Below are 8,137 nucleotides of genomic sequence, written 5' to 3' on the forward strand. Positions count from 1 at the left end.
GGAGTGGTATTTTTAATTTGTCTGTTTTGCTTTTGGAAACGTTTACCAAACTGAAAATACATTTTTCTCCTTCTGCAAGTTTTTGTTGCTTCACAATTCTTGCTGTATATGTAGCAAGACATGTAAGCTGCTCTGCTGGCTTCAGGGGTATTAATGATATATTAATACTGGGCAAAAATATGTGTTTAGAGTTTATGTGTCTTCAAAAAAGCTGGTGTAAACAAAGGTAGAATATTGCCCTTTATGCCTCATGGCCCCTACTGCTTCAGTAGCTCATTGATACAACAGCAGATTTATCAAATTGCACCTGAGCCTGTGAGAAATCCATTTCCAAAACAACTATGAAAGAAAAAATATTTCTTATTTGTTAGGAAGTGCCTGTGTACTTCTTCACATTGTGAAACTCTTTGGCAGTTACAAAATAAAAGTTGCAGCTTTGTAATTAATTTCAAATTGACAGAAACATATTTTTACTTGACAGTTTTGTTACGCTCAATTTTTTAACAGTCCAATCTTTTCTGTTTTTAAATATTTCTGATCAATATTATCTCATTATTTTATTTTAGAGTCCTCAGTTTTGATAGTTTCCAATGTCTGACTTGCCTAATCAATCAGATCTAATCACTGAAAAGAAAAAAAATGTAACAGAAATGAGAACAGCTTCTGGAAAAATAATGATAGAAAATGGCAAACCTAGAAAGGAAATAAAATTTTAATAGATAATGTAACAGAAGTAGGGTTCTAATAAGAAACACTCCTTGTGAATGTTTCAAAATAGTCAGAATTAAATCCAAGCCAAAATCAGGAATGTCTATTGCTGAAGCAGGAGAAAAGATTTGCTGAATTGAAGGCAACAGTTCGTCTTTGAATCTTAATGCCTTGTTTAAACCATAGAAGATGCTGGCCATCGTGGTGGCAAGAAATACTTGTCTTTAATAGCAGTAATTGGTGTAGCAATGTGAAGGGGGCTTTGGCACTCAAAAAAGGATACCTTAAATATTTGCAAGCCAGCAGAGCTGGTGAGAACAGATAGCAACTGTCAGGTGTTGATCCTGAGCTGGAAATGCTATGGGTGGTGTTGGACTGTCAAACAAGTCTCCTGGCAAAACAGGATGAGACAGAGATGTGGAAGATGATTGCAGTGGTTCCATAAACTGATGGAGAAGGTGATGGTGAGAATGGAAGTGAGGTGATAGGAGAGGTGAGATAGCACAAAAGAAGTGTTAATACAATTGTTGCTTCTTGTTTCAAGAAAGGGCCTAGATGTGGACATCCAGGGAAGAGCTCCTGGCTGGTGACTTGATTTAGTCTTAGGAAATCGTGTTAACCGTTATGCTTCTGCTTAGGGCTTCCCTCTTGACCCTTCCCTTTCCTCCAATGTGCTGCAGCAGCATGGGTGTACAGCATGGGGCTTTGTACGAGATAAATGCTACCAACTTGAGCCCAAAACCTGAGCTGTGAACAAAGAGAAGCAGTACCTAGAAACTTCCCTTAGCAGAAGCAGCAGAAAGTAGCAGAAAATGTGGGCAATCTTACACATTCTGGAACTTCCAGATCCATTTTAGGAAAGTCACTGTGCAGTCATGCAGATCCAAAGCACACCACTCATCCTGCCTGGGGCTTTCTGACCGATCTGACATTTTCCAGATCGACACAGTTGTGCCAGAGTAGTTAGAAAACTGGAATTGTTTTATTACAGTATTACTTTCTATAGGTTATATCACACTTTCTTCTGGGTGAAACAAAATTAATTGGATTTTTTTTTTTTTTAACTGAACTTAAAAAAAAATTATATGAGTTAGTCAAAAGTCTGTAATTGCTTTTGTTCAAGTACTTATGGATCTACTGTGCTTTCTGTGGGTGGGCATTCCTTCCCAGCAAAGCTCAAGCAAGACCTATTTCTGTGAGATGATGTGCTATTCTGGGTTTTATTATTTATTTATTATCCAGTGTCTTTTACTGGATCACTTAACACAAGATACTGTAGGTAGAAAAAGGTCTGTGAGTTTAAAAATTGAGCAAACAAATTAAGGAAAACAACTATTTTGAAAGACCTGAAATAAAATAAATAACCGTTGGTTTAGGAATGAGCCTGAGTTGCAAATGGTGCTGGGAGGGCATACCATGGATTAAAATATGCTAACCTGTTTGCACTGTTCTCAGGCAACCTAATTTGCATGGGTTGTGGTTTTGTTTTTTCTTAAGAGTAATGAGCTTATATTTCATTTCTTTAAAAAAAGTGCCACAAGAGGGTTGCAGTTGTATCTGGACCTCACTGCCCTTCATGGTACATGAGTGATGGTACATGGTATTAGGTTGAGCAAGCATGAAGAGCTCTTCATGTTGAAGCTGTGGGACACAAGCAGCATCCTCTGATTTTTTCTGCTTCTTTATGACCTTGATTTAATGTTAAATGCACCCCTCAGGGACACTATTCAGAGTTTTCATTAAGTTCTGGGTCATAGAAGAGAATAACAAATAGGTTCACAGAATAATTCAGGCTGGAAGAGATCTCTGCATGTCTCCAGTCTGACCTCCTGATCAGAACAGATCTAACTTCAAAGTTAGATCAGATTTCTCGAGGATTTCCTTGCTTTCAAGTTTTGAATATCTCCAGGGACTCAGATTTCATGAACTCTCTAGGTACTTGTCTTAGTACTTTAGCACTTGAAATTTATTTTCCTCTTATGAAGTCAGAAATTTCACTGCTGTAACTTGTGTCTATTGCTTCCTGCCCTTATACTGTCCACTTATAAGAATAGACAGGTTCCATCTTCTCTATTTGCACCCTTTCCATAGTGAAAGAAAGCACCAAGATCTCATCTCTAGGCTAAAACATATCCAGTTCACTCCAGTCCATCCTAGCAGTGGTTTTGGCATCTCATTAAAAGACAAAGTGCCCCAGATTGGGTGAGCCAGCTCAATCCTGCTCACAGGCAACATTCAGCTTGATCACAGTGCCTGGAGGCAGAAAGTACAGCACAAGAGAAACATGCTGAAATATTAAACTGCAAAGGCAAACAGGGATGCTATGATCTAGCTGTCTGTGATTGCATCTGGCGATATAATTCAGCTGTGAACTGAAAGGAAGGAAGGTAGATAAAGAGTGGAGGATGCCCTAGATGGTTTCTACAGATTGGGTGAGGCAGAAAGTGACTTCTCACTGTTGAGTTATATCAGCTCTATGGTGTGTATGAATATTTTCAGTCTTAGTTCTGCCAAATGCTGTAGAAATGGAAATAGCATCGTGCAATAATCTTGCAGGAAATTCAAATGTTGGTTATAGCAAATAGAGCTTAATAAGATTTTTTTTGTTGTTGTTTTTGTTTTTCCTCCCCTCTCCACCCCCCCCAACACCAAGAGCTTAGCTACTGAAAAGAGTCCATAATTTGAAACCTATAATGAAATTTAGTAAGTGATGTTCTGAAATGTATGCACCTTGGCAAAACTTCCACCAGGAAAATTTTCTCCTAAATAGGATGCAGCTTTTGCTAGGAAGAGAGAAATCATATTTTGTAGCTTTCATGGGAGCTTAACATGTTGAGGGAAACCTCATCTGCAGTCCATGCTCAGGACCAGGTTGTGTTGAGTAGGGGGGTCTCTGAATTTGGGTTGCCTAGATTACTGAAGTAGATCTGAAAGAACAGATCTCTTTCTTCAGGAGATAAAGGGCTTTCAAGCAAAAGGGTTCTCTTGTCTGCTGCAAGATGAATCCAAATAATGAAGGATAAATAGTTCATGCAAAACAGAATAATTCTTCATTGACTGGCTCTGATACTATGTAATCCCAGGCTTCCAGTATCTCTCTACAAGATCTGGTGTCAAAAAGTAAATAATTTCCAGTCACATATCAACAATGTTCTCTTGTTATTTACCTTATTTAGTTATTCATTTACAGTTATTTTTCATATATTTATATATTTTACAAACAACAGAAAAACACTTTACTTTTTGTTGTTTATTATTGGCATCTGTTTTATTACTTGCGTCTGCTTTATTGTTGGTGTCTGTTTTATTATTTATTATTAAAGTGTCTGTTTTATTCCCTCAGAATTGGAAGAAGCTGCTTTTGTAAGGATGACAGAGAAGCTATAGGTTCTCTAGCAAATAGAGCTTAGAAGATAATTTTTTGTTAGAGTAGATATGTTAAATAAAGGTTTTATCAACAATGTATGAAAGTTTCACAGTCACATTTCATTTTCCCAGATTTACTTTACCTGCAGATCAGGAAAATACTCCAGCTTCCACTGCTAAAGATATAGAATATTTCCTAATTACTTAACTTCATTTGCTTCTGCAGAGAAATAGGAAACATCCAAACCATGCTGCTATATTTTAAGTCTTGTAGCAGCATTTAGCAAAATTTCAGTTTCAAGAATGACAAGAAACACCACATTACAGTGGGCTTATGTTTATCTATTCCTCCTGCTACTCCTCAGCTTTTCTGATTGTTTTTAGCTTTGGAAAAATGTACGACTTGATCTTCAGCTATAGTTAAATGTGAATTTTATAGAGAAGAGTGATCTCACTTGCAGGTCTTGCATTTCTGAAATCTGTTTTCCTTAGTTTGAGGGAAAAACAAACAAACAAACAAACAAAAACCAGTTTTAAGAATTGTTCATTAAAGCAGAATAGAAAACCATGTCTGAAATTGACATGCCTTGATCTGATGATCTAGAGGTGACATCTTAATGAGCTAGGCTGTACTGGGAAGCAGGAAGAGACCTCAGTTAAATGAAATCTTGCATTATGGGAGCCCTTTGTGGGTAACTTTCCAGTGCAGTTCCTGTTCTTATTTATCACATTGCTTTTAAGAATGACCTTTCCACCAGAAAATACATATTTTATATTGCTTATTAAATTTGGGACATTGGGGTGTATTCTGCAGTATTTTGAATCAAAACTGACAGACTACTGTGTGCATGCTACCATCTCCTATATCTGGTTTCTTATTTTTCAGATAAGATTCAGAAGTGTTGAGGAAGCTGAGGATGTTGAAAATTGTTTAAAGAAAACATTTTTACCTCTGTTTTTCCTGAAACTGGGTCACATATAAGAATTCAGCTGCTACTAATTAATTTTTCTGTTAGTCTGCTGTCACATCTAGCTTATCACAAGATGGACCTTAACTGTCAGCTCACATAGCACTTCTTTCTCCATTGTGGAGCTCAGCAAATTTGTCCCCAAGGTCAGGTATCTTTATTAGCAGCTTTCCTTTACTGCATGTACAGTAAGCTGCCTCATCTGCTCTGATGTTATCAGATAAAACCTGATTGCAACAACTGCCTCAAAGGTGACCTGATATAAGATGTGATGCATCATTCAGCCATGCAAGAGGCAATTTTGCTTGAGTTTTTATTTTTTTTTTATTTTTTTTTTATTTTTTTAAAAAATCTAAAACAAAACACCCTTAAACCAATAGGTTTGTGTGTTGCCCTGGAGAACTTGTGTAGAATTTGCATTGTTTTTGCTGTTTGCTTAAAGAGACATATAGGCCTATATCTTTACTGGTAACACATTTCTTTTCATGTAGCTGGTATCTGCCTCACCGTGGGTCAAATCTGACGGCATGATGAGGGACCTAGCATAAAGAAGAATATTTATGGCCATTTTAAACTTTTAAGTAGCACCTAATGTGATCACACATACATGTCTTTTTTGCTATTAGATAAGTCTTGTGCCATCTCCTGCCCTGACTGCAAGTCTGGGGTGTGACTCTGCCTTTTTCTGAATTTGGTAGTGCAATGGCAATGCTCACTGGTAACATCTGTGTAGTACCCCCAGCATAATCACACCTGACCACAGCCCTCATAGGGCAGAGAAAGTTCTCACTTGATTTATAGAAAGACTCTAGGAGATTTTCTGCAAAATGTTGTAACAATTTCACTCTACTTCATGTTGCAAAGTGGAGATAGAAATATGTTTTAAATCTTAAAGGAGCTCAGAGAATAGCACATCCTTTGATTTGCTAGTTACTGCCATTCTGGTAAAGTGTTTTTTTGTAATGGTAATTGTAGTAGAATAATTGTAGTGTTTTTTTGTAATGGTAATTGTAGTAGAATAATTGTAGAACACCTGTAGTGGAGAAATTACACTTTATTTGTTTGAATAACAAAGGCTCTGGGCAATGTATTAGATCACCTGTTGAGGTATTATCCAGCTTATTTTTCTAAGCTTCTGTGACTCTATTGGGATGACAAAGGCTAAGGACAAAGATTTGTCTTCTCAGAGTTTACAGTAATCGCGAAGCAATTGCTGAATGTGATCTTTATAGATTAATTTTACAGCACTAGGGCAATAGACTGCTCAGTTCAACAACTTCTTCCTTTCACTTGGTGCTGTTCCTTGCTCCTGATAAAGTGCTCTCTCGGTGGTGCACGTTATCATCTTTCATAAGCAACAATTGGAGAAGCATTAAATATGTAATAGAAAAGGCCTGATCTTGTTCCCAGCCTGGTGCGGGTGAACTTTATGGTTGACTTATGTGTGAGTAGAATATGACTCCAGGGACAAACTGCCTCTGAGCAGAGACCAGCAAACTCTTGTTTAGTCATTTGGACTTGTACCGTGGGACAGTGTGTATGTGCTGATCCTACCCGTGGGATGGCAGTCACTAACTCAGCACAGCATTGAGAGGAAGAGTCACCAGGGCACTGACATGGACCTGACAATATGGAAATGCTATTTTATTGCCTTGGGACTATCCATTTCTTCCTTTCTTTCTTCATTCGTCAGACAGCTCACTAGTTACATATGGGTCTGTAAAGTGCAGCCCCTTGTCATGGAATCAGGGCTCCAGATACTCCAGTTAATTAACTGCTGAAAGTGTCAGGTTGGTTCCTTTAATTTATCAACGCCATATATGTCAAGATTAGGCTTAGGTTTTCTGTAACTGTAGCTGTGGGACACTGTGAGAATTTTTCTAGGTATATTTTCTGTACACACAGATCTACCCCTAAGCCAAAGTAAATACTTAGGAGATGTAATTTAGAATTAACTTACGAGTTTCCAGAACTCAATTTCATTTCAAAATAACTTTGTCACAGAGAATTTGGAAATGATCCCACCTATCTGGCATTCCCTCATGTGCATTGCCATGAAACCATTCTCCTCTTCTGGGGACAATGAAAGCATGGGTGTTATGAATTTTCTTACATGGAGTTCCCCACTTGATTCATTCCTAGATATCAGGTCTACAAATCAGCCAGAAAATCCCCAGTAAACTGAGGCAGTCATGATGAACCTAAATTTTAAGCTAATAGTGAAACAGTTCTAATGGAAGTAAATATCTCCATTTTTTACAGAGCCAGTGTCTTGCAGGTGCTACCTTTGAAGTTTTTAAGGGAAGATCCTATCAGACATTATTTGGCACCTCTGCTTACGGAGGTGCAACTTCTTGCTGGAGATCCTTCAGAAAGTAGGTACCAGAGAACAATTCATCTTGTATGCCTGCACTTTAGGAAAAGAAAGTCATCTTTTACTGATCTGTTTTCATTAACAACAGTAGGACCTAAATCTGGAATCTAGACAACTAACCTCTAGATACCCAAATGAGGTCAGAGGAATCCATACCACAGAATCACAGAATCACAGAATCATCTAGATTGAAAGAGACCTCCAAGATCACCGAGTCCAACCTCTGACCTAACACTAACAAGTCCTCCACTAAACCATATCCCTAAGCTCTACATCTAAACGTCTTTTAAAGACCTCCAGGGATGGTGAGTCAACCACTTCCCTGGGCAGCCTATTCCAGTGACTAACAACCCTTTCAGCAAAGAAGTTATTTCTAATATCCAACCTAAACAAACAACCTAAACAAAGCCTGGGCTCATCAGTTGAGGCAAACTTGATGCAAAATTTTACTGACAGGCAAGTTCATATACATCCTGTAGTAAGAGACAGCTTTAATACATTCCTTCCTTTTCTATCCTGATACAGTGCAAAGAAGGTTCTCAGTCATCAACCAGTTCAGGAAACTCACCTAGAATTGCAGAAGTCTCCTGCGGGTATTTTTTTTTCTGAGCTGTCCCAACTCACATAAAAAATAATTGTCATTAAATAAAAAGCTGAACAGGAAGGGGATGGACGCATATCACACTTTTTTTTTTTTTTTTTTTTTTTTTTTTTTTTTTTT

The 8,137-nt window shown here is 37.7% G+C and overlaps 1 long non-coding RNA gene across 1 annotated transcript in view; it reads left to right on the top strand.

The window, feature by feature from the left end:
* Positions 1-3,132: 3,132 nt before the first annotated feature.
* The window catches only part of LOC118164826, a 7,792-nt gene continuing 2,787 nt past the window's right edge, over positions 3,133-8,137 (top strand). The window contains exon 1 of the long non-coding RNA XR_004749685.1: positions 3,133-3,187. This is a non-coding gene — a long non-coding RNA (uncharacterized LOC118164826). The remainder of the gene's footprint in view (positions 3,188-8,137) is intronic.

Source organism: Oxyura jamaicensis, chromosome 3, assembly GCF_011077185.1.
Source record: "Oxyura jamaicensis isolate SHBP4307 breed ruddy duck chromosome 3, BPBGC_Ojam_1.0, whole genome shotgun sequence".
Classification (NCBI taxonomy): domain Eukaryota; kingdom Metazoa; phylum Chordata; class Aves; order Anseriformes; family Anatidae; genus Oxyura; species Oxyura jamaicensis.